The sequence below is a fragment of the Pan troglodytes genome, chromosome 3 (assembly GCF_028858775.2).
Source record: "Pan troglodytes isolate AG18354 chromosome 3, NHGRI_mPanTro3-v2.0_pri, whole genome shotgun sequence".
Taxonomy (NCBI): Eukaryota; Metazoa; Chordata; class Mammalia; order Primates; family Hominidae; genus Pan; species Pan troglodytes.
The window spans coordinates 103384926-103412435 of NC_072401.2; the positions used below are offsets into that span (position 1 = coordinate 103384926).

Consider the following 27510-nt stretch of genomic DNA (forward strand, 5'->3'; position numbering starts at 1 on the left):
ATATTCTGTTTGATATTGTAGAAGAGACTGTAAGAAGAAAAAACCTATTACCCTTACCGTTTTCTCTAAGACTCTAGTTAAGGCACTATTAGGCACATGAAAACATATCAATAATCGTTAGGTTGCAGAAAAACAATTTGATAATAATTCAAAAAGTCTACCCAATAAAAAGTTAATTTATGTTGCTTAAATTTGTTTTCCTTATGTGATTCCTTCTCCTTCTCCCTGTTAAGTCCCAGTTCTGTCTTATGAAGGTTGAAGCCCCAAATTTCAGAACACTTTTTGAAGAATGTTAGTTTTGTAAGAATGTAAACAAAGAAGATTTTAAGAAGGAGGGGATACTATCTCAGTACATAAAACACACTTTGTGTTTCCATAATCATGTTTAGAAAAGCAATTGTTTTTCTGGTTGTAACAAAGATATACACATTTTGCTCCAGAAAGTGAATTATACTCTGACGGCTCTTTGGAAAATATAATGGGACAATGATTATGCTGGTAAATTATCAAAATTTGTCCTTGAGTATTTAAAACAAATAATTTTGTTGTCAAGGAAGAGTTAATATAGAATATGTAAATCCTGTAAGCTTCTGGCTATTTTAGCATTTATTCTGATTGTCAGATTAAGCCAATCTAATTAATATTGGACTTCAGAAACAATAATTGGTATTTGAGATTTCCAGAGAGTATATTTAAAATAAATATAGAACATGAAGTATTATGATAAAATTAATAAACTACTAATTTTTTGTCTTATGTCCTTCAAATCAGAAATAACCATTACTTTTATTGCTGGAAGGATTTTAGACAGTGATTGTCATATATGCTAGTTTTTAACTAGTTATCATGCTTTATCTGATGAGGGCATTCATTTTCATAATTGTTCACTGTATGCAGGCATTGAATAGGGCAGCATGGTATCTATCTCGGGTAAGTCAGTAAGTCAATTCAGCCTTGGATATTTTCCATTAATACTGTTATTTAATACATTTTAGATGCCTGTCTTTAACTCTATACAACTCTAGTCTTTAATTTTTAGCTACTGGTACACTGGGTTAAAATTTTCCCTGGAAGTCCTAGCATCTAGGGATGCTTTCTAAAATAATCCCTGATTTTCAAAAAGTCATTCTTCCACTTCTTGCTCTCCAGTAAAGACTCAGCTTTTGACAGATGCAACCCCATGCACACTTCAGGTGCTCCATAAGTAACAAAATAATACATAATGATGACAGTAGATATGAAAGTAAGTACAATGGTAGGATGTGAGGTTTGATGGATGTGGGATATAATTTTTTTTCTCTTACACCCTCTCAGTATTTATACCTCTGCTCCTGCAATAACAGCACTGATAGAATTTGATTGCTATCACTGTATCTAGGTGACAATCACTTTTTCATAGTCGCTGCATTCTAATTTTACAGTTATACTTGATAATTCTTGTGTGAAATATGTTACGTAATTTTCTATAGTATCTTTGTAAGCTGTTATTTCTGCCTGAATGTCTACAGTAAACGTTACCATTATAGTTAAGATAGATCAATTATTTTGTGAATGTTCTGCTGTCAGTAAGGAATTGACTGTAGCTGTTGCAAGTGCCAACAGATCTGTCAATGCGTTTTCATGACCATGGATAATTTTATATACAATAATTTTGCAAGCTACGAAGGCCTTTTTGCAAATGTGTAGTTAAGAAAATGAAACATATGTATTATATTTTGACCCTCATGGAAAAATGTTTCCTGTCAATTTATATGACACATAAATTATTCTTCTAATTATCAATTTTATCTAAAATAAATTTGGAAGTCATATCTTCTTAGTGAAGGTATGCTAGATAACCAGATGTTGACACTGTCATGGATGAAGCTGGAAACTATCATGCTCAGCAAACTATCGCAAGGACAAAAAACCAAACACCGCATGTTCTCACCCATAGGTGGGAATTGAACAGTGAGAACACTTGGACACAGGAAGGGAAGCATCACACACCAGGGCCTGTCATGGGGTTGTAGGATGGGGGTAGAGATAGCATTAGGAGATATATCTAATGTAAATGACGAGTTAATGGGTGCAGCACACCAACATGGCACATGTATACATATGTAAGAAACCTGTGTGTTGTGCACATGTACCCTAGAACTTAAAGTATAATAAAAAAGACACTATCTATTCTAAATACTGTTATTTAAGTCTTTTAAAGAGTGTATGTAAACCTGATGGAGAAAAATGGAATCTCATTATACTACTAAAATACGTTACTGTTGCTTTAAAAGCCTCTATATCACTTCAGTGTTATAATGACTTAGATTCTGATAAATCTAAGATCATCACAAATGCATTCAAATTTTTCATGAACTATTGTTTCAGAATAGTTTAAAGGAGCAGATATTTTTAAGTTTGAGGTTTACAATCTACTAGTGGACTACACTTCTACTGAAGAAATATCTATTTTTAAATTCCAACATATTTTGCTCCTAACTAATTTACTGATTTGCTCAGTACTTCCTAATCCCCCATCAATAAAACATTGCTCATTTTAGAATTTCACAGGGAGTTACAATACAGTGATTTGGGTCATCACTGAATAAAGTAGGTAGAAGGAAAAAAGCAATTATGATTTTAGAAAAATACAGAGAAAACACAAAAGCATTAGCAGGCATTCATAAACCAAGTGGCACCCATGTCTTATTGTTAGGTATATGAAGGAGGAGGATGAAGATAAAGAGAATGAGGAAGGAGGGGAGGAAGAGAAAGGAGAGAAGGAGGAGAGTAGGAGAAGAAGGGGGCCTGAAATCACATTTCTTACATTGCTTCATGACATTTTTTATTTGAGAGGTTAATAATTTATACACAGTCTATGAATAGAGCCTCTTCATTATGAATGAATAGCTTTCATGTTTTGATAAAGTTATGTAATTAACATCTGTACTTCATTTATGTTTTCAGTGCTATTACTGGATAATAATATCATATATTTCTATAATCCATAAAGTCTTTCAAATATCTACTCATTTTTCAGTTTCTAACAATATCACCTGAGAGAATTAACATGAAAAGTAAATGGGAAAATGGCGAAATATTTGGTACTTAAATTCACAACTGCGTATGAACAACGATTTGCTTATCATTATTCATAAGGAAAGCCCAGGACATTTTAAATAGTAAATAGTGACATTGATGATTGATTCAGTCTTCAGAAACTTATCTCTTAAATAAAACGTGCATGAAAAGTTGAAAACAAACTGGAACTTGGCCTCAGATTGAGGTGCTTTGAGATTTAAGATAAAGTGTACAAGACTAGTCTGTACTTTAAGCAAACAGATATAAATAATATTTGCTTGTATTAGCTCACATATGTCACCCCATCCATTCCCATCCGTTTAAAACCCTTAACAAAATGATTACATCAATGTGTAAATAGACAAGGAAAAGTACATTCTCCTCGTTGGCCAGCTATGGAATTGGAGACAGGTGTTCACTTATCTTAGAAACAATATCCAGAAAATATCTTTTTCCTTCCACCACTGTGTTCACTTGTAGTTTGGTTTAAATATTTAAATATCTTAAATTTTCTTCATGAATATAATAAGTTGTTAATTATAAATATTGATGAAGAAAATTTAAGAAATGGGAAAATCAGCTTTCCATGCACATTCTCTAACTGGCTTTTCAGAAGTACTCCTGATTGGGAATCTTTCTATTGCTCATGTGTGCAATGGGATTCCTGTGGCATCAGGCTCTCCTTAATCTATCCCTACACTGCTCTTTGTCCCTGTGGACACTGGGCCCCTGTGTGTGTGTGTGTGTGTGTGTGTGTGTGTGTGTGTGTGTGTGTCTGTGTGTGAGACAGAGAGATTTTGTTGCCCTCCAGTATCTGACTGACAGGCCTTAATCTTTTTCAGATAGTCAAGGGCTTGGGTTTAAAATGCAGGTATGGAGGGGTAGGTGTTGAGGCATTTACAATATCCCTAATATAAAGCAATAATTGACTGGGTAATATAGAGAACCAATTACTCAGAAGTTAGGTTTTGTGTTTAGGCTAGTAAACATTCGCTCTTCCTGGCTCTTTATTTCTGTCATTCTCAGCATTGCCCTCTCAGTATTTTACAAGTAGATTGTTCCATTTAATTCAGTATATATCAGTGTTATATAATTTAGTTTAAATGGCAGCATATCCTGCTTTGCTTATGTGGTTTTTCCTTTCTTATAAGTCTGGAAGCTCGTGATGGATAGTGGGCTCTCCTCCCCTCCCACCATCAGGTACACTAAAGGTGCTCAGCATGTATTTTTCTCGTTGATGGTACAGAAGGTTGGTGTCCAACTGAAAGACTTGTCTTATTTCACTTTCCCAATCATATACTTAACTAGGTCCCATATGGTAAATAAAATAATTGGTCATATTTCCTATACTTGGAATTTTTTTAAAGTTTAGTTTCGGAGACTTCATAGACAGCCCTACTGCTTGTCTTCAGCATATATTTTAATAGGCCCAACTAGTATGAATTTTGGAATTCTGGCTTTTATTCTATATTGATGTTCTGTTCTGTTAGAATTGAAGAAACTAGAATAAGTCACGTAATTGCACTTGACTGTATGCATTATAAATTTATGTGTCAGTTTTGTGCTTGAAACTACTTGGGAATCTCTTTCAAAAATCTGGCTATCACAGAATTTTTCTCTTCTCCAAGTCCTCAGACCCAGTTTTGATGCCCTAACTCTGCAGCTCTAAACATGCTATGTAAACTCCCTTAAATCTTTTTGCTTTATTGTCAAATTTTCCATTTTCCTTTACTCCTAGAGTCTTGGAATTCAGCCAGGTCTGGATTTTAAACCTAACTTCATCAAAAACTAAGTTTGCATCCTTGGAAAAAATAATTCCTCATAGAGCACTTTAGGATTTGATGAAATGAATGTGAAATTATTAAATATATAGAAGACCCACAAAAAATATTGCAGTCACCTTATTTTCTGTTGGCTTATTGTTATTCATATCAAATTTAGACTTCACTGTCAATCATACCTTCTCTTTTCTTGCATCATTAATCTCTCTCATTATACTGACTCTTCCCTGAAAAAGTGTTTCAAGAATATATATGTACATGCTTTACATAGCCATATAGTTTTGTATTGTTTAAAGACTATATATATATGTGTGTGTGTGTGTGTGCGCGCTTTGCATTTAGCTCACTACTAAAACTGCTCTGTCAAAAGCCATGAATAATCAACCATGTATCAGATCCAGTGGATTTCTTTCAGACATCTTTTGGCACAACCTTTGGCATTGCTTTCTTTGACCCTGCCCTCTTTCTGAAGGTCCACTGACCCCTTATGACTTTCTTGTCTTCCCCATCAGGAAAGGTTCTTTCTGCACTCTCTTCACTTGTGATTAAAAGGCAGTGTCATAGCTGGAACAAATGAAATCATGTGGAATTTGTGTGAAGCAGAAGAAAATTTATAAACAGGATTTTAAATAAGCACTTAATGGGAAAGGTGAAGGATGCATATGGTGAAAGAAATGGGATGTGCAGTTGTGTGAGGAAGGCAGAGTAGGTAAACTCTGACTTCTTAGGCCAGAAAACCAAATCTTGTTATTGACTTTTTTTCATAGAATGCATATTGTTTTTTAACTTATGATAATGACCTACAAAAGACTATGCATCTATTAAAAGAAAACTTAACATTTGATATGGGATTTTGGTAAAATATATACTGAGAAATGTTTGTAGAGCCCCAAAGAGCTCATACACAACTTAATGGTTAAGTACATTAAAACCTAGTTGTTTGCGGTATTTTTGCCTACTCATACTGTAAGAAAATACTTGATTTTTAATTATTTATTTACACGCTTTGCACAGGTTGTATGCTTAATGCAACGTGTATGATATAACTAGATTCAAATAGAAAAATCTGTAAAAATAAATTTCCCAAATTAATTTTATGAGATGTAATATATTATTTAGAAAAACTGTCCTTAGGCTATTCATCAGTAGAATGTTCATTAGGAAAGACATTTCTCATGTCTACTAAGCCCAGTGTGTGAGACTGCTTAAAGTAATCTCTTTCTCCCAGAAATCACGTTAGTTTGGTTTAACAGAGTCAAGCAAAAACCCCATTTGTAATTCTCAGGAATAACTATACTCAGATGTCACAGCCGCTGTTTTCTCAGTGTTTTGCTATGTAATAAATGATTTATATTTTCATAAAGTTGCTAGAATAGCAATCAGTGTCTGTACACTCTCTTTCCATATACACAGAATATAGTTTTTTAAAAGCTTTCCTGGGTTCTCATTCATTACTCTGCCTCAGCAGAGGAGGAAACAGAAGCAGAAAGGGTCAGGATGATGTACAGCTAGCCTCCACAGCAGTATAATCATTTGGCGGTGAGTTGGGGAGGGGAGCAAGCATCACTGGGAAAAGCAAGATGAGTAAAATATCTGAATAGTCCTTGAACGTTTCTTACAACTCAGACACATAAACAGATTATTGCATTATCAATTTACATCACCAAAAGATAAATTAGCCCTAAAATTCAACAAAATAGAGGTTTTGTAAAATGAATATAGTGTGTGATTTGTATTTCCAATTTCTCGAATAAGCATAATGTATTATATTCATCATTCAGGTTTTTTATATCAGAAATGTTATATTCTCATAAAAACAGGAGACACACATTTTTCATAATGTAGACATTTGTTATCCTTTTTATTCCAAGATCTATTAACTCCTTTACTTCATAACTTCCCTCAATTGAATAATTAGTATTTTAAAAAATAACTTATTGTTAAAAATTTTTCTGAGAATAATGACCCTTTTGATAAACCTTAGAGGGCACTTTGTCCTAGCAACAGCTGAACTCTGAAAAGCCACATCTTATTTTCCCAGGCAGAAGGGAATCTTAGTGTTTTTGGGAGCTATCATAATTTTATTCCTAAATGAGATTGACCTTGTAGTATTTATTTGAATATCTATTTATTCTCACTTTTGAAAAAATATTATTTAGAGTTAGGGTAAGGCCCTCTATCTACACTTTAAGCCCATTTCCCACTGTTCTCAGGTATATGGAACAGAGCTAGGGTAGAAAATTTAGATATAACAGCTATATAGTTCAGAAGAATTTATAATATATTTGCTTTTATCTTCATTGTACCAAATGCCATAGCTGCTATGAATGTAATCATGGTATATGAGGACAAGTGATGATATGATTTTGATTACCTATGCCTCAGTAGGTAATGATTTTTATGCTCATTGCATTAAAATTAATTCAATACCCACAGATAAGGCAATTTATGAAAGTAATAGAGGGAAATAATATACATGTGCTTACAGTTCTTTTCCAATAGAGATCCTTAATACATCATTAAATAATTTTTTAAAGTTGAAACAGTATCTTATTCTAAATAGGTAATTTGTTATCTTTTATACATTTGCTTCAGATGCTGGCAGTCTCCAGGATCCTATTAAGAGTCACGTCCTTGCCTATGGGGGCTAAATGGTCTTTAAAGACCCTTGGATACCTAAGTTTTTGTAATTTTTAGAGTTCTGATTTCTCAGAAACCTTCTAAACTTTAGTTCTTTCATTTTTTTCTGGCTTCTTTCAAACCAATTAGCTTGTGTAGAACAGGGTAACCTAGAGCTCTCACTTACATGCCTGCTGGTCAAAAGGAAATGCAATTTCAGAGAATGCAAAATTAATCACTAATGGTAATTAAAGCAATCAGTATTGACACCATATCTGTAGAGCGTGGCCCTCATGAAATAAACACATGGCATTGTCCTTTCAGAAGGAAAATATGCAAAGGCAATTGAATTAAAATTTCATTGGAAAAATATTGTTCCTGGAAATTCTTCTCCATTAACTGGCTTTGAATTTCCATCATTCTTGATTCTTGAAGATAGGAAAGGGTATTTAATATAATCCAATGTAGATTGGGTATATACTTTTCTACTAGTATCATGAAATGGTTTTTACTTTAAATTCATGTAAAGGCCTCTCCAGGCATATGAAAAGAATCAGACTTATATTATGAAAAAACAAGAATATTCATCAAATATTACAGCTCTGAGCCTCAACAATATAATTTTTTTCATTTCTTCTTATGTAGCAACACTCTCTTTGTGATATATATAGAGATGTGAGAAAGTAAAGATTATGATTGACTTATTCTGCCTCTAAAAAATACAGTATAAAAAGAAAATAAATGGCACCAGTTGAAGGCTAAATTTTGGGTTTGTTTTACATAAATTAATCAACTCTCGCTTGAGCCATAAAACAGTCTCCATTTTAGTTTAACAAATAGATTGATTGACTCAACAAATATTTATTGACTATCTATTAGGTGCCAAGCATTGTTCTAAACACTGGAAATTCAGAACAGACCAAAACTCCTACCCTAATGGGAAATAAGACTATAAATAAAGAAAGATATACAATGTGTCCAGTGGACATTAATGTTTAAGGCCAGGAAGAAATAGAAAGAACCACATTGCATAAAGTGGTACGTAAAAGGAGATGGGAGGGGGAACAATTTTGAAACGAGTAGTCAGGGAAGTATTCACTGAGGAGTACTTTTTGGTAACTGCCTAAAACTATGAAAGAGAAATTCATGCATTTATATGGACAGGTATTCCAATAAGAGAAAATGGCACAACAAGGGCAAAGGCTCTGGTAGGATGTGGATATCCACAAAAGAGCCAGTTGGTCAATGTTACTGAAGCAAAGTAAGTGAGAAAGAAAAGAAATAGTAATTAGATGGCATCAGAAAGATAAGTAAGGCTGGATCTGTAAGGCCGTATAGGTAATGATGAGAATTTGGTATTTTGGAGAAAGGCATTAGAGAATTCTGAGAGGCATTGTATTTGTCTGTTTACACACTGCTATAAAGAATTGCCGGAGACTGGGTAATTTATAAAGAAAAGAGGTTTAATTCACTCACAGTTCCACATGACTGGGGAGACCCCAGGAAACTTACAATCATGGCGGAAGGGGAAGCAGTCGCGTCTTATATGGCCGCGGGTGAAAGGAGAGAAGGAGGAATTGTCAAACACTTACAAGACCATCAGATCTTATGAGAACTCATTAACTTTCACAAGAACAGCATGGGGGAAAACTGCCTCATGATCTGATCACCTCCCACCTGGTCCCACCCTGGACATATGGGGATTATGGGGATTACAATTCAAGATGAGATTTGGGTGGGGACAAAGAGCCAAACCATATCAGGCATCATATGATTTAAATTGATCAGAGTCACGACTATATTGATCACAGACCGTACAGGGCAAGAAGGACAGATAAGACCTGATTGGCAACTACTCCCATAGTCCAGATGATAGATGATAAAAAGATGCTAGTTTCCACTAGGATGACAGCAGCGAAGACAATCAGAAGTGGTTAGGTTTGAAATATGTCATTGTTTTTTAGTATAGGCAATGGAATTTACTGACTTTGGTGGTGGAATATAAAAGAAAGTGAGTAGTTACTGATATTTCCAAGTATGTTGGTAGAAGCGGAGGATGGAATTAATTGCCATTTATTGAGATGAGGAAGATTGAATGAAGAAATGGTTTGTTAAGAAAAATCAGGAGTTTGGCTTGGGACACGTTAAATTTGAAATGCCTACTATGTTCCAAAGTTTGGAAGTAGAGGTTATAGGGAGTACCAACAGAAAAAGCCAACAATGAGCAGCATTTGAGGTAGGAAGAGAATCAAGAAATCTATTGACCTGGATGCCAAGTAAAAGAAAGATTTTCACAGATGAGGTAGTGGACAGCCACATTAAATGCTACTGACAGGTCAACTAAGATAGGACAGATAATCAAATTTTTGATTTAGCAACATGTGTATGTATATTTGTATGTGCATATTTAGGTATTTCTCCTTAAAAATTAGTTATCATAATAATAAGCCTTTCCAAATATTGGAAAGATGATTTCTTGGGAGATGAGAGAGATTAAGATAAATTTTGTAATGAAGCATGAGCTCTATGATACTTTGGGGAAAATTCTGATGAATATTTTGCTCTAATTTAGTTTGTCCCAAATACGTCTTATTAGCTGTTTGTGGAAACAAGAGTGAAGCATGATGCTATTTTAGAAACACATTTCCTGACATGTGGTTTGGAATCCCTCAAGAAAATGTAGAGGAGGAGACAACATTCAGTCTCCAGCTGGTGTGAGTGTCTTGTGGAGAAAGTGAACTGTCAGGGAAAAAAAAAATCAGAGCATTTTTATCTGTCAGACATTAAGGTCCATTCATAGTGAAAAATCGTAAACTCAGATCCCTGATTTGAGCCTGTGGCTGAGATTTCAGCCTAAGCAAGAACACTTCTCCCTTTGTTAGTGTTTAATTTTCTTTTCTCAGTACTGCCGAGTTCACTTATTCAAATTTGGCTCTTGGTAAAATATCAGCAAGCCAATTAATCCGTTTCCTTAATGAGAACTCTCTATTATAAGAATGGGTAACTGCATAGACTTATATTGAACCTATCAATCTTGGATTTGAAGGGGAGAATGCCAGCTATCCAGGCAATCTGGTTCATTACTGCAGTATTGGACCACGTCACTAAATAAGCCCACAGTGCAACTACAATAGCATCGTGGGAGTGGAGAGCAGCGCCTGGCGCTGAACATTTGTTCACAGCCTATTATATGCCAGATTGGGTTAGAAACTTTATGCACACCCTCTGGCTCCATGTTCTCTGCCACCCTCTGAGGAATTTCTACTTAGTTTACATTTTGAGAAACTGAGGCTAACAAGTTGGAGGGTTAGTGAGCTGTGAAGCCACCAAATAGCCTCCAAAACATGGCTACTCATAACAACCTGCTAACTTTATGGTCTCACTTCTTGAATGCTGTAATGATTCAAATGATTCTTTCCAATTTTGGCTTCTCCTTTGTTCTTTTCTTGACATTTCAACCTGATGTCCATACAATGCCTCTGAATAAAATATCATTCTCATCACTATACTATTATCATAATAATTCCCAAATATTTAGCAAGCAGTCAGTCTACATCTGATGTGTTAGGAATTGTTGGTGAGGGAGGGAGAAAGGAGGAAACCTTGTACTTTGACTCCTCTCTAAAATCTACTTCATGAAACATCAGATTGTTGGAAGGTCCAAATTATATGTATAAAAGGCCTTTAGGATTTGTAAAGCTTCAGCACCATTTTTAATATTATCATCACCATTTTAAAACTTGCCATAAATAATTTTAATATTTTAAACACTTTGAAAGTGAATTATTTTAATACTTAAGTCATTTCTAATTTTAAAAAACTATATGACACATGAATTTTTCTCTTTTCTACTGTATATGGCTTTCAAAACGAATGTAGGAAACAATATTTATCAAATTTTCTCCTTAAACAGGTTAAACTGTAACATTTTCTCAGGGAATGAATATATGTACTATCCTTTGTTTTTTGTCTGTTTTCTACTTATTAAGTCAATGGAGTTTTTCAGTTCTCAGAAAAATTTAAGTTGCAATCATTTAAAGTAGCCGGAGATTGCATTTAGCAACATTCAGCTAATGTTGATAACCCTTCCTGGTGCTTATATTGTATTAATAGTTTGTTGGGGGGGGACTAAAAATGAATAAACACACAAAGTAATTTCAGAAAGTGATAAATGCTGCGATTTTTTTAATTAGTAAAAAAAATTTAATTGAAGTAGTTACAAGAAATAATGATATATTTGTTACACCATGCTCAATATCACATGTTATATAAATAAAACATTCATTTAATATTAGTTTTCCTTCTCTCGTGACATCTTCATAACACTTCTAATCAGGTATTAATATGTAATAATTAATATATTAATAAATTCAAATCTAGAATGTTTCCTTTATTAGACTATAAATTTGATGAGAACATATCAGAGTTTATAGTTCCATAGTAATTATATGTATGTGGATATTGGTTGAATATCTCTCCCACAGAACTGTAAATTTTATGAGAGTGTGTGTTCATCATTGTATCTGCCATGTTCAGCAGTGACTATCTCTGAGTAGATGCTCTCTACCTTCCCCCATTCTCTCTTTGTGTGTGTGTGTGTGTGTTTATGTGTGTATATATGAATATATATATATTCATTTACCTATTCATTCTTTTATATTGTATAAAAAGAATAAATTCTTTCTAAAATTATTGGGCATGTACTATTCGTTGAGTATTGTTACAGTTACAGTAACATAAGACAGACAAGTCACTGGTCTCATGAGCTCACATTTGAAAGTGATCAACAAGGGAGGGAGTGTTCTTTATTATCTGTCCTTCTTCAAAATTCTAACTTTACCCCCATAGCCATTCGCCAGTGAAATATCAGATAGTAGTTAAGTACTCTGGAAAAAAATAACATGTTAGTATAAAAGCCAAAAACAATAAAATTAGCAAAAAATTTTATAGTACTTGCTATGTACTAGTATCTGTTTTTGCTGCTTTGTAACAGCTCAGTCCTACTATCCAGGTTTTACAGATGAGGAAACTGAAGCACAGAGTGTTTAAGTTCTTGCCCAAGGTCACACATTTGGTAATAAGTAGAGATGAGTTTTGAACCCAGGCAGTGTAGCTCTACATGTTTTAACATGGCACTAGATTACATCTAATACTTAGAAAAGGCACACTTAACCATTTTTAGTATATTCTCTAACAGTTTTTCCCACTGCAAATCTGACAGACAATCTTTCTATGTAAAATTATTACTAAACATCACAAAGGATTCAATTCAGATGGAAGTCTGGGTCCAAATTCAGTTTTACCTGTGTTTTATGCAGATGGACTAAAGCACCTCTCAGAATACAGTAAAAGAAAATACCAAATTCTAGTTTTTATAGGTTGAGTTAAATTTAGTTATGGCTGTCATGTACCTAACTTTTTAACACTGTCCTTTGCTCTGTTCTTTGGCTGCTTTATTGCCACAGGTTTATTGACTCTCAAGAGTATTGTGATAGTTAATTTTAGGTACCTACTTTCCTGGGCCACAGGATGCCCAAATATTTGGTCAAACATTATTCTGGGTGTTTCTGTGGGGATAATTTGAATGAGATTAACATTTAAATTTGTAGTCTGAGCAAAGCAGATTGCTTTTCCAAATATCGGTGAGCTTCATCCAATGAGTTGAATGCCTGAATAGAACACAACTGGAACCTTTCCTTGAACTGGAATGTCTGTGTTTTCCTGCGTTTGGTCTTGAACTTAAGAATCAGCTCTTTCTGTATTTCCTTCTGCTAGCCTTTGGACTAGAACTATACCATGGGATCTCCTAGTTCTCAGGCCTTTGGACTTAAATTAAAACCACACCATTGGCTTTCCTGGGTCTCTAGCTTGCCAGCTGCAGATGTGGGGACTTACGAGTCTCCATAATTGCAAAAGTCAGTTCCTTATCATTAATCTCTTTCTATATAACATATGTGCATCCTATTGGTTCTGTTACTCTGGTGAACTCTGAATAACACAAGTATTGATTTGATTTTAAATCTCTATGACATTTTCTTCCCTCAGTCTTTCGATGGTAAAATCAAGATGAGGAAATAATCTGAATGCTAGTTTAATCATATCGTGTTACAGTTTGCTGTTGGAGCTGAAACTGAGTGTGGAATATTGACATGGAGAGAGGGCTGGAGGGCTGGAGATGAGGTGAGAGATATGCAGAGCCCTAGAAGGCAGACAGAGAGGAGCAGAAACATGGGCCATGGCAAAGCTATAAAAATCCATAACAATTCAGGAGTAACTAACTAAAGTGGTTTTAGGAAAATGACATGAAAATGATTAAAATATTCCTTCATGAGAAAATGTAGTTTGTTTAAGATCCTGTGGTAATTTTCAAGTACTTCCTAGGAAGTATTTTAAGAAAGTAAAGGGACCTGTTTTAATGGGTGAAAAGTTCTACTGACTGTTAGTAGATGAATGTTAAATGCCTTGCAATGTGGAGGACAATCCCTCCCTGTGAAGAACTGGCCTATCCAAAACGTCGGTGGATCCTTCCTTAAGAAATAGTAGCAAAAGATTTTCCACCAATCTCACTCTAACCTTAATAAACCTAGAATTCAACTGTTTCCTGATTTCCTTATCCCTTTGGCAAGTAGATGTATTAAATAGAATTTGAATAATGTTTTTATATATGTGTGCATATGCCTATATATGTTTGTGTATGTACATAAAATTTCTGTTTCACTAACTATGAAGTCAAAATTTGGACTTTTTAAAGGGGACTTTTCTTTAAATTTCACCTTAGTTGTCCTGTTGTAAGTTTGTTTTCTTAAATATTTATATGTAAAAATTTTAATAATTGGTAGTACGTCAGAAAATGGAGGACTTCCATGTTGCTAGAGACAGCTATCACCCTATTACCAGAGAGCACAGCTTGGATAGCTTCTAAAAGGAAAACTGAAGATAAAATTATAGCTGATGTATTATATGCCATCCGCTAAATGTCTATCTCCTACTTTAATGAGATATTACTCTTCCTTGTGAGTAACATTTTTACACTTCTGAAAGAAGAAATATTGTGAGACCGCTCATTCCTCTGGGAAAATATATACATGTACTGGGTGAGACGGAACAGAAAGGTGCTCTTTTCAACAAACCAACCTCTCACAGATAGATTAAAAACAAAACAATAGATTTTGTGCATGGGTAAAAATTACAGACTAAAACTAAATTTATCTTTAGTGTATAGCTCTATAGCTATATTTTAGCTTTGTAAAATGGATTTGGCAAAGGTGTTTATATAGGTCTGTCTGATATTACTGTCTTTTCCCTGTGGTTTTGAAATGGCTTATATTTTGGCAATACCATATTATCACCCAGAAAATGTACACTGAAAAATATTCTTGTTTCCACAACTTGTAGTGTGAATTAGTTACACTGCAAACTCTCTTCCTGTTCAAATGCAAGCATGAGTTTTAGACATAATAATGGCATGAATACTTAGCAAATGGCTATTTTGAAATTTACCAAAAACAATGGCCCATGGTAGGGATAGGACCATAGAAAGGGAGATTATTTGGAGAAACTAGTGGAAATAAGATTTAGAGTTTTATTTATGTTGGAGTGACATTTAGCGTATTTAATGGCCACCAGAGAGACTGGTAAGAAAGGAGAAAAAAAAAAAAAAGCTAAGCATGAGAGCATTCACTGGCAGTAATTTCTTTTCAGAAAAAGCAAGTCAGTGGAAGAAAAGCATATTAAAGGGGTATGGGGTTTTACATGGCCATGCCACTGGCACCTTCTGCCCAATACACAAGGGTTGTTATGTCTGTAGCCTAATAAAGGTGAGTATTTTCCAGGGCAGTGGTTCTCACTATTGTGTTGCAGTCTCTTCACAAGTATATCATCACATTTGATTTCATAAGTTATTTTAAAATATAATTTAGCATATATAAGGTTATACTGATGACTGTCAAAGAAAATGTTGAGCTAGGTAGCACAATGCAATATAGATACAGGAGCAAATTATTGTAAAAATCAGCATTCAGAAAGTAGCATCAACTGTGTAGCAGTGGAAGGTCAAACATTTATTGAAAGAGTGAGAATTCTGTCTCACAGTCTAGTGGAAGGTGGTCAGGGCAGTAAACAGCTCTATTCAGATCTCATGACAGTGCTGAAGGGCTACCGAACTGATAGTGCCCTAACTGTGTATAGTTTTATAAATTCTATGAGACACTGTCGTTTAGGAGTCCAGATTACCCCATAATTATTGCTGGCTTTTTTAGAGTGATTTGAGTCTTTTCATCCATTTGGTTTGCTGCCAAACAGACAAACAAAAAACCCTGGTGTCTGAACGCATATTTCAGTGCAACCACGTAAATATTGTGAACCCTGCCTTAGGGTCTGGGTGCCACTAGCAAGCTTCACAGGGTATGAAGACAAGAGATAAGGGTAAAGCTATTAAGCACACAGGATAGGATCTCTTACTACTAGAAAGAAGGCCAAACATGTATTAGCAATAACTGATGAAATTTCCAGAGTAGATAAAAACTCTTGTTAGCAGCCTAAGGGTATGCTGAATATTTTGAAACAGCTTAGTATTAATTTTTTTTAAAAGACTGCAGTCCTACAACTTACTTTTTTGAAATGAGCCTCTCAATATCTTTCTACTCATGGTTTACTAGGGGCGTAGACTGAATTGTGTATGTGACCTTGACATACTAAGAAGCTACGATGAGAAACAGACAATTGGGAGGAATAGAGGGGAAATGATGACTGTGGTCACTGAAAGAGAAACTCTTCATCCCTTTGATGGAAATAAAAGAAAATTATGAGCAGTGAGAGCCTCCATCACATGCATCCCAAATGAATTTTAGAAACCAGAGCTACTCCTTTGTCTTGAGATTTATGATGAGATCTCCTTGTGTCATTTCTGTCAAAACAAGACAATCAAGAATTAATAAGCCTCCTAACTAATGTAGTCAGTAACCTTATGACCATAGCTGAAACGTAACCAAACAAAAAGCCAAAACAAAACCACTGACTTACCTATAAACTATCAGAACAATTCATAAATAAATGGACAATTCCCTATGTAGCACTGTAACAAGCACTATTATGACTGCGCTGATATTCTAATGCCATTTCAAAACAATTTTACTAGGAGAAATTCTTTTGAATTTCATACACATTTACCAATGCCACAATTCTTCATTGCACACTTGTTTTATGAGCCGTGTTTACCTGCCCTTTTCACAGCAGTACCATGGCTAACTCTCTTGCTGAAATGTCATCTTCTTCATGAGGTCTCCTCTGACCATACTATTTAAAATTGCCAATACCCACCCCACTTCATCTGCCATTCTAATTCCCATTTATTTTTGTTCAACTTTTTCTTTTTGCATAGCACTTATCACTTTCTAGAATACCTCATGGTACCCTTTATTGTCTGCCTTTACCTCACCCCAACCCATCCCCAGAATATAAGTACCATGAGGACAGGGATCTTTGTTTTGTTTTTATTTAATTAAAAATCTTCTTATAGTTGAAGAAAGCAGGTTACCCAAATTAACATAGTAAAACTGAACACTCACACTGCAATTCTAAAAGCAAAGCAATGAAAAAAGTTATAAGAAAAGTTCTTAAGTAGTCAATCAGGAAAACAGCTGTGTCAGAAAATTGCCTTGTGAAGGCAAATTGAAATGTAAATCTTTCTGTGGGCTGTTAACTTGCTGAAAAATACATTTGGCTCATTAGTGGGGCACTGGGACTACTCATTAGTTAAGTGGAGAGAAATATACAGTTAATGTCTTAACCCAAGACCCATAATCTACTTTTTGAGAAGGTATTTATTTTAACTTTTGAAATCACTTATCAATAATTTTTTGAAAGTGGGGAAGTTAAAAGGAATCTTTTCTGAATTCAACACATTTATTATTTAATTTATCATCAAATGCTATTGAAAATCTTATCTATGTGTAACACCGTAATTGATAGAATCTGTCATCTTTCCCTCAAGTAATTAGTTTAGGGGGGTGCCTAGGGAATATATGAAACATGGAATAAATCCTCTCTCTACATTCATATTAAGAAGTTTAATTACCAGAAATAAATCCATACATCTACAGTGAACTCATTTTTCACAAAGGTGCTAAGAATATACCTTGGAGAAAAGACAGTCTCTTCAATAGATGGTCCTGGGAAAGCTGGATATTCATATGCAGAAGAATGAAACTAGAACCCTGTCTCTCACCATATACAAAAATCAACTGAAAATGGATTAAAGACTTAAATCTAAGACTTCAAGCTATGAATCTACTAAAAGAAAACATGGTGAAACCCTCCAGCACATTGGTCAGGGCAAAGATTTCTTGAGTAAACCCCGCACAGACAAACAAAGCAAAATTGGACCACACCAAGTTAAAAGGTTCTGTACAGCAAAGGAAACAATAAGCAAAGTCAAGGGACAACCCACAGAATGGGAGAAAATATTTGCAAACTGCTCATCTAACAAGAGACTTATAACCAGAAAAAAATATATATGATATATATTTTTTATATGTCATATATGTACATGTACACATATATGATATGTATACATATGTGTCACACATACATGTATGCATGCATGTATATGTACACACATATGCACACATACATGCATATGTACACATATGTATCCATATATGTGCACATACATGCATGTATACATACATGCATATATGTGCACATGCATGCATACATGCATATATGTGCACATACATGTGTACATGCATGTATAAGATGTACACATGTATGCATATGCATTTATATGTATGATACATACACATACATGTATATACATATATGTATAAGATGTATACATGTATACATAGACATATAAGATGATGCACATACATGTATACATATACGTATACATGTATATGTATACATGTATGTGTGTGTATATATACAATCAGAAACACTCTATAGGAAAAAAAATTAATTATCCAACTAAAAAATAGACAAAAGATTTGAATAGCGACTCCTCAAAAGAAGACATACAAATTACAGACATATGAAAAGTTGCTCAATATCATTGATCATTAGAAAAATGCAAATCAAGACTACAATGAGATGTTATCTCACCCCAGTTAAAATGGCATATATCCAAAAGACAGGCAATAACAAATACTGGTAAGAATGTAGAGAAAAGGGAGCTCTCATACACTGTTGGTGGGAATGTAGATTAGTACAACCACTATGGAGAACAGTTTGGAGGTTCTTCAACAAACTAAAAATAGAGCTACCATATGATCCAGCAATCCTGCTGGATCCCAAAAGAAAGGAAATCAGTATTTTGAAGAGATCACTTCCATGTTTATTGCAGTACTATTCACAATAGCCAACATTTGGAAGCTACGTAAGTGTCCCTCAACAGACAAATGGATAAAGAAAATGGGGTATGTGTTCACAGTGAAGTACTATTCAGCCATAAAAAAGAATGCAGTCCTTTCATTTGCAACACCATAGATAGAACTGGAGGACATTATGTTAAGTGAAAGAAACCAGGCATTGAAAAACAAACTTTGCATATTCTCACACATTTGTGGGAGCTAATTAAACTAAAGAGCTTCTGCACAGCAAAAGAAACTATCATCAGAGTGAACAGACAACCTATAGAATAGGAGAAAATTTTGGCAATCTATCCATTTGACAAAGGGCTAATATCCAGAATCTACAAGGAACTTAAACAAATTTACAAGAATAAAAAACCAAACAACTCCATCGAAAAGTGGACAAAGGATATGAACAGACACCTCTCAAAAGAAAACATTTATGTGGCCAAAAAACATATAAAAAAATGTTCATCATCACTGGTCATTAGAGAAATGCAAGTCAAAACCACAATGAGATACCATCTCATGCCAGTTAGAATGGCTATCATTAAAAAGTCAGGAAACAACAGATGTGGAGAGGATGTGGAGAAATAGGAACACTTTTATACTGTTGATGGAAATGTAAATTAGTTCAACCATTGTGGAAGACAACGTGGTGATCCCTCAAGGATCTAGGACCAGAAATGCCATTTGACCCAGCAATCCCCATTACTGGTATATACCCAGAGGATTATAAATCATTCTACTATGAAGACACATGCACACATATGTTTACTGCAGCAGTATTCACAATAGCAAAGACTTTGAACCAACCCAAATGCCCATCAATGATAGACTGGATAAAAGAAATATGGCACATATACACCATGGAATACTATGCAGCCATAAAAAAGGATGAGTTCATGTCCTTTGCAGGGACATGGATGAAGCTGGAAACCATCATTCTCAGCAGACTAACACAGGAACAGAAAACCAAACACCACATGTTCTCACTCATAAGTGATAGTTGAACAATGAGAACACATGGACGTAGGGAGGGGAACATGACACACTGGGGCCTGTCAGGGGTGGGGGTCTAGGGGAGGGTTAGCATTAGGAGGAATACCTAATGTAGATGACAGGTTGATGGGTGCAGCAAACCACCATGGCACGTGTATACCTATGTAACAAACCTGCACGTTCTGCACATGTATCCCAGAGTTTAAAATATAATAATAATAATAAAACAATTGAACACATAGAGATAGGAATAAAATGATGGTTACCAGAGACTGGAAAATGTAGTGAGGATGGGGGAAAGTGGGGATGACTAATGGGTAAAAAGATATAGTTAAATAAAATGAATAATATCTAGTATTTTGTAGCACAACAGGGTTACTACAGTCAATAATAATTGTACATTTCAAAATAACTAAAAAAGTATAACTGGAATGTTTATAACACAAATAAATGATACATGCTTGAGGTGATGGATACCCCATTTACCCTGATATGATTATTATACAATGCATGCCTATATCAAAATATTTCATGTACCCCTTAAATATATATACCTACTATGTACCCCAAAAGATTAAAAATTAAAAAAGTTACCAGGAGAAATAAAAAAAACATAACAACACATATATCAAGCTTGAGTATATGAATGAAAGATAGCTCTTGGAGAACTTCAGTCCATAAAAGCTATTTACTGTAATAATAATGACTAATGGCAATGCATCCCAAGCTCGTCTGCAAGGCCTTTGCATGCAGACTGTGAATATATGTTCTCTGTTCATATCCCCATATTTTATAAAAATTATACAAAGCAAATTATCCTCAGTCCCCAAAATACTTTAAACTACATTCAGTCAACTCTCATCTCTCCCTATCTCAGGCAATAATAACATGGTCTAAGTTGCAAAAGCTGTGGTTTATTCACCCCACATTTCTGAACGTCACAGGCCAAGCAGTAGCTGTGATTTATCACCCCTCTACCTGAGACGCAGCATTTCCTGAAATACTATCTGATGAAATCTTAATCTATTGCCAAAATCCCCATTCTTCCAATATTTTGAATTTTTGTCATTTTTCCTAGTTTTGCAAGAATCCATTTCTTTCCCAAATGGGTTCTGCAGTCAGAGCTATTTCCAGTCAGAACTTCTAGACGTGTTCCCTTTTAAATTAGATGTAGTAAAGGGGATGAAGTACTGTGATTTTGGATCTGTGGAAAGCAATCTTTATAGTAATCTCAAAAGCTACTTCTGACTACCTATAACAAGACCGTCTAAAATGCAAAATTTGTTTCTTAAAATATATGCAATTTGCATTGCAAGTTGTAAAATAATTAACACTAAATATAGCAACAAACTCCAATGACTTAGGGCATCACATAGTATGTAATATATATTACATGTTCAACAAAGGTTGGCAGGATGTGAGGAGAGATGTCTTCCCAACAAAATAACTCAGAAACTTGGACTAGTGGATGCTTCCATCTTGTAGCAGCATTACCTGGAAACATGTTTCTGAAGTTGCAATGGCAGGGGAGTAGAGAGACAGAGGTTGAGAGAGACATGGGCTTTTAACTGCCTCTGCCCCAAAGTGACTAACATCACTTTCTCTCACAAATCATTGGCCTAAACCAGCCACATGGTCCCAGCTTAGCTACAAGGAATGAGAAATGTAGGGGAGTATAAGGAATATTTGATGAGAACTATCTCTGCCACACACAATTTGCACATCAGCTTTGGGCACTGACATGATAAATTAAACTTCAAAGTTGACATGATTTTAATAAAACCACATTTTGAATGTGTCCAGATATTCTGAAGGCATAAGCAAAGAAAAAAAATACATCAATAAGAAAATAATCTTCAAATATCATATTAAAATTATGGAAACAGAGCTTCTCTGACAAGTTAGCTTTTCTGGTGCTATTCAAATATCTTCTAAATGACACCATTAACTTGAGCAAGAGCAAATTCATCTCCTAGCTTCCCTATTGACCATTTGATGCATCCATAAACCAAACTACATAGAGCTCATTCATCTTTTGTCAACTCATGCTAATTCATTTCTTTGATTATTGTTCCTAAGAGATGTGTTCTTTCAGATTTATCTCCCTTGGACATGATTATGAGATATTTACTTATTTCTCTAGATAAATGAATATAATTAGAATGATTAATGTTTTGTATATTAAATATTGCAATGGTAGGGACTTTTCCCTTAACTTTTCTAAGCAGGAAAAAAAAAACAGATTCGAAAGTCATTAAGTTTTTTAAAAATCAACTTAGTATTTTAGAGTAGTTTTAGATTTAAAAAAAAGTTGTAAACATAGAACAGAGTTTCCATATACTCCCCAAGTATGTTTTTTCTGTTATTAACATCTTACATTATTATAGTATGCTTGCCTCAATTAATGAACCAATATTGATACATTACCATTAACTAAATCACACATTTTGCTTAGTTTTCTGTCATTTTTACCTATGTCCTTTTTCTGTTTCAAGGTCCCATTCAGCATGCCATATTGCATTTGTTTGTCATTATCTCTTTACACTCCTCTTGTCTGTGACAGTTTCTCAGACTTTCCTTGTGTTTGATGACTTAATACAGTGTTAAGGAGTGCTGGTCAGATATTTTGCAGAACGTCCCCCAAGAGGGACTTGTCTAATATTTTTCTCACGATTAAACTGAAGTTAAGGGTTCTGAGGAGAAAGACCATGGAGGTGTAGGACCATTCTTATCACGTCACATCATCTCATGATATTTCCTATCAACATAACTCATCATTGCTGATGGATGTTTCCCTCGATCACCTGGCTGAGGTAATGTTTGTCACGTTTCTCCACTGTAAAGATATTCCCCCTGCTCTAACCTTTTCATGTTGAACTTTTTGGAAGGACGTCACTAAGCACAATCCACACTTAGGGAGTGGGGGTTTATGCTCCACCTCCTTGAGGACAAAGACTGTAAAGTATGTGGAATCCTTCTACACAGGAGGCTTGCCTACTCTCCCCCCTTTACTTATTTTATGCAATCATTTATTTATATCTGTATGAACTCATGGACATTTATACTTTGGATTATAATCCAAAACTACTTTATTTTTTGCTCAAATTATTCCAGCTTTGGCCATTGGGAGCTGTTTCAGTTGGTTCCTTTATCCTTCTGATACACCCCATCATTGTGTTTCTGTGTGTGGTGGGGCGGGGGTGGAGTTGGATAATTCTTTACTTTTCAGCACTGTTTTGTATATTTAACATGTGTATTTTCTGCCCCGTCCTAGTATCAATCATTTCTCAAGGAGCTCTGATTCCTTTAAGGGGAGAATAGTAGAAATTAAGATCTGGGTGCTAGAGGTGCTCACTGCTACTAGGTATTACCTCTAGACCCTGTCAGCTGACAAGACAAAGAGAGATATGTGTTTTTCATTCAGTTTTGATGGAGGTCAACCTCAGGCTTACTGGGATTTCCTACATTCCTTGTCTAGAATAAAAGACTTTTTCTTCTTATATGAGTTATGTTGACAGTTCTGGAAACCTACAAGAGGATAAAGAATCACCAATTCTGAAAAATGAATGTGGGAGCTTTGTCCCAGAGGCTGACATCATTCATCAGAGGTATAGGTGGCCCTATGTTAATTAAAGACAGTGTGAAAAGTCTGATCTCTTACTATACATATATATGCATACCCACTATAAATATATATATATGCTTTCAGATGTGTGTGTACACACACACACACACACATATGCTTTCTAATAAAAGTTAGGAGGTTTGAATTGTATTCCATATTTTTCATTTTGACAATTGAGTACTGCTATAGTTTCCCCAGGGTTTCTTCACCATTGACTTTCCTCTTCATTTTGTTGTTTTTATTACTGACCCTCATGATGATCCACTTGTGTGGGGTAACTGAGACTGAAACTCCTCAACCATGAAAATAGAACAGTAGAGCACATTTTCTATTGTACCATTTTGAGCCACTTCAGTAATTGGACTTCATGGAAGAGAGTAAGAACAATAGCTATTTATATCAGGAGGTAAGCCCAAGAACCAAAGAGAGATCGGGAAGAATGAACACTGATGTGCCAGTCAGCAGGACTGAAACATCTGGGTGACTACCAGCCTCAGCATTTTGCATTTTTCTGCTATTACTAAAATTGGCAACCAAGGACCCTATTCAGCCTTAATTGATTCTGCAGCTGCATCAAACAAAGTCATTCCATAAAACTTATCTCACTTCACAACCTTAGAGCCAGCTTTTAATGCATATGAAAGTTCTATGCCACCAGGCAGCCTTCTTCATCGCCACAGTGGGAAATTCCTCTAATAAACCACAGAGCACAGAGCCTGTAGTGGGCATCTTGAACCTGTTCTTCAGAGAGAGCTCTAGAGGCCCAAAGTCCTCTGTAGACGATTCTATGTTAAGAGTTGAGCTAGAAAGTTAGAATTGAGAAAATAACATGAATAAGTGCACACATCTTGACAATGCTCTCTTATGGAAAATAAATAAATGGGCAAGCTCTAAGGAATTCTGAAATTGTGTTACATTTTAAAGTTAGGTCACTGTACAGAGAAATATTGAGCTCTTTCTTTACAAAAGGAATCCTGAAGAATTTACAATTCTCTTACATAAAATTATATAATTTAGGGTCAGTGTCAATGTAAAATCAGACTTTGTAGCTAATTCCATGCACAGAAAGGGAAGATAAAGTCCTGGGTGGTAAATGAGAGAAAAGGTAGAAAAATAGCAAAGTATCGTTATAAATATTTAAGATGTTGTATCTATTAAAAATAAAATGTTTAATTCAACAAATATTCATTAAATATCAAATTAGGCTGCTGGTACTGTGGCATGCTTTAAGGATACAAACATTAATGAAATGGACTCTGCCTTGAATGACATGATAATCTGGTATGACTGTAAGAAGTATGGTAAGTATTGTTAATAAGGGTATATTATCAGAACACTCAGAAATGCCATTCTACCTCTAAATTGAATTCCAATGAGCCAATGGTAGTTAGCCAAGAGGAGTAAAGAATGGACATTCCAGGCACAAAGAGTAAGATGAGCAGAGGCTAAAGGTGAGAGAGAATGTGATGAATCTGAAAAACTTCAAGTAACTTTAATAGCATTTAAATAGGTATGTGACATATGACAGGAGAATTTGCAAGAAATAAGGTCATAGAAGTAAGCTTGAAGTCATATTAGCAAATTAGTGCCTTGCCCTCAAGGCAATGGAGAATATTAAAGGGGTTTATGCAGGGTAGTGGCATGATAGTAATCAAAACTTAGAACATCCTAGCCACAGGATGGAGAACGTTGTCAGGGAACATCAAATGCAAGAGATCCATTAGATGACTGCTTCTGAGGAGCTGAACTGAGGTAGTGACAGAGGGGAAGGAGGGAAGCAGTCCAGCCAGAGAGGCATTAAGGTGACAGGACAACAGGTCATGGTGGGTGGATTGGTGTGGGGATGGAAGGGACAGAAGGCTTCTGGCTTAAGTGTCTAAGTAAATAAATGGTGGGGCTCCTAACTGGTACAGTGAATGAAGGGGAAGGAGGAGATCTGAGGGAGAAATATGAGCTCAATTTAGGACAGATTGAGTTGAAATACTTATTTCATATCTAAATGTAGATGCTAGTAGGCAGTTCTGGGCTGCACGTAGAGGTGTAGTGGATATAGTAGAGATAGTGGGAATGGAAGGGGAACCTTAACAGAGCACAGTTTAAAAGAATTAATTTTGAAAAACCATAAGATATTTCATAGCATTTTGTATTCATTGTTATGAAATGCTCAAGCTCTGAAACTATACTGCCCGATTTTCTGGGTTTGAATACTACTTGACGGTTTTTATTCTTGAGATAGGTACTTACCATCTTTAGTCTTTCGTGTCCTCTGTAAAATGGTAATAATAGTTAAGAGGATTAAAAAAATAGTATATGCAGTTTGCTTTAAATAGTGCCTGGTATTTGTAGATAACCAGTAAATGTGTGTGTGTGTGTGTGTGTGTGTGTGTGTGTGTGTGTGTGTGTGTGAGAGAGAGACAGTCAGACAGAGAGAGAAGCAGTGTGTGAATGTGTGTGTGTACAGATCCAACTGATTTAATACTCCTCAGTAAGCTGGTTTTCCTTATAGTCAATGTATCAGTCGAGAAATTTTAGCATATGGTATGCTGGTAAAAGCTATGTGAGGAGCATAAAACATGCAAAGTAACCAGGAAACTCACCATTTACAAGGGTTGCAAAAAGAGTGTGTAAAACTATAGTGAATAATAAAACATTCTCCCAGTCTTCCCTCAGCTTCAGCCATTTGGACCTCCCTTGGCTCATCCAATATCTCCATGATCTCCCTTTTCATAGGTATGGGCCTTAGGATGTTCACCCCTGTTTCCTAAAATTTTTGCTAAGCCTTTACACTTGGGCAATTTCCACCATCCATATCTCAGCTTAAACATCACTTTCTCTGACCCCAGATTACATTAGTTCCCCTGTTAGGTTTTCCATAGCACCCTATTCTCTCTCAAAGCACTTTTGTTTTCATAGTTATTCAAGAACTCTAGAGAAGGAAAAAAAAATCAGTGGGAACAAGAGTGACCAGGAAAATCTTTCAAGAGCAGAGCCCTTCAAAGGACATACACACTTATGGACAGATTAGGAACACTTCCCAGAGATTGTAGAAGTGATTAATTAGAGCCAGCAGGTTCTGTTGATCTGTGATTCCAATGGACAGCAGCCTTTTTAAATATTGGACAATGTGCTGAAGAGCTGAATGCAGTTGTGTGACCCTATGGTAAAGTGAGATCACAATGTACCTCAAGAGTGATTAAAGTTTGCACGTGGAGTGAGTGTTTGCATTCCAAAGACCTGATGCTGGGAATGCTCTTGTGCATGACCAAACAGAAGCAAGTGTGTGCAGAAAATAGAAGCATTTCAAATGAATAGCAATAGTCAGGTCCTAGATACTTTCTAAAAAGATGCTTCAGTTTTCTAAAGGGTGGGGCAAACTTGTAGATGGAAAGTTTACCCAAGTGCTTATAAGGGTGCTTTATTATACCTCTCCTCTAGCTATTGAGTTTGGGTGCTGTTGATATTTGTGCAATGTACCTTTTGCATTTTAGTTAAATCAAAAGATGCCCCCTTTGGAGACTTTAAATAAGTATAATACTATGATAACCTCATTCATGGTTAAACATAATTTTTATTATGACAAATGGATTTAACTTGAATTGATACTAGGAAGGCCATATCTGTTACTGATTAAATTATTTTTTTTCTTATCATTGCTCAGGTTATTACTATAAACTTTCATTTGTCTTTGGAGCATGAGGGGCAAACATTTTCTTGCATCCTTGCTATGTTCCAGGAAATATGCTATTCACCATGCACATGCCATTTTATTTACTGTTCAAAAAATAGTGATGAGGTATTATTATCTCAATTTTACAGATAAAGCTCACATCTTTTCTTAAATAATATAGTATTTATACTGGAAAGATTAACTATTTCAAGTAAAAAATGACTTAGTAGACCATGAATCAATAGAATCCGTGAATCAACAGAAGAAAACAAGAAACAGCACCAGAGTGAGTTGAACATGTGGGCTACATGTTCTTACTCAACTCAGAGAAATTCTGCAAGTACAGAACTCCTGCTCCTTTATGTTCATGGTTGTATCCTGAGTATTTAGAACCACGTCTGGCACAGA

At 35.2% G+C, this 27510-nt stretch overlaps 1 protein-coding gene across 7 annotated transcripts in view; it reads left to right on the top strand.

Moving 5' to 3' along the window:
* Positions 1-27510, top strand: part of BANK1 (B cell scaffold protein with ankyrin repeats 1) — a 289987-nt gene that overhangs the window by 129062 nt on the left and 133415 nt on the right.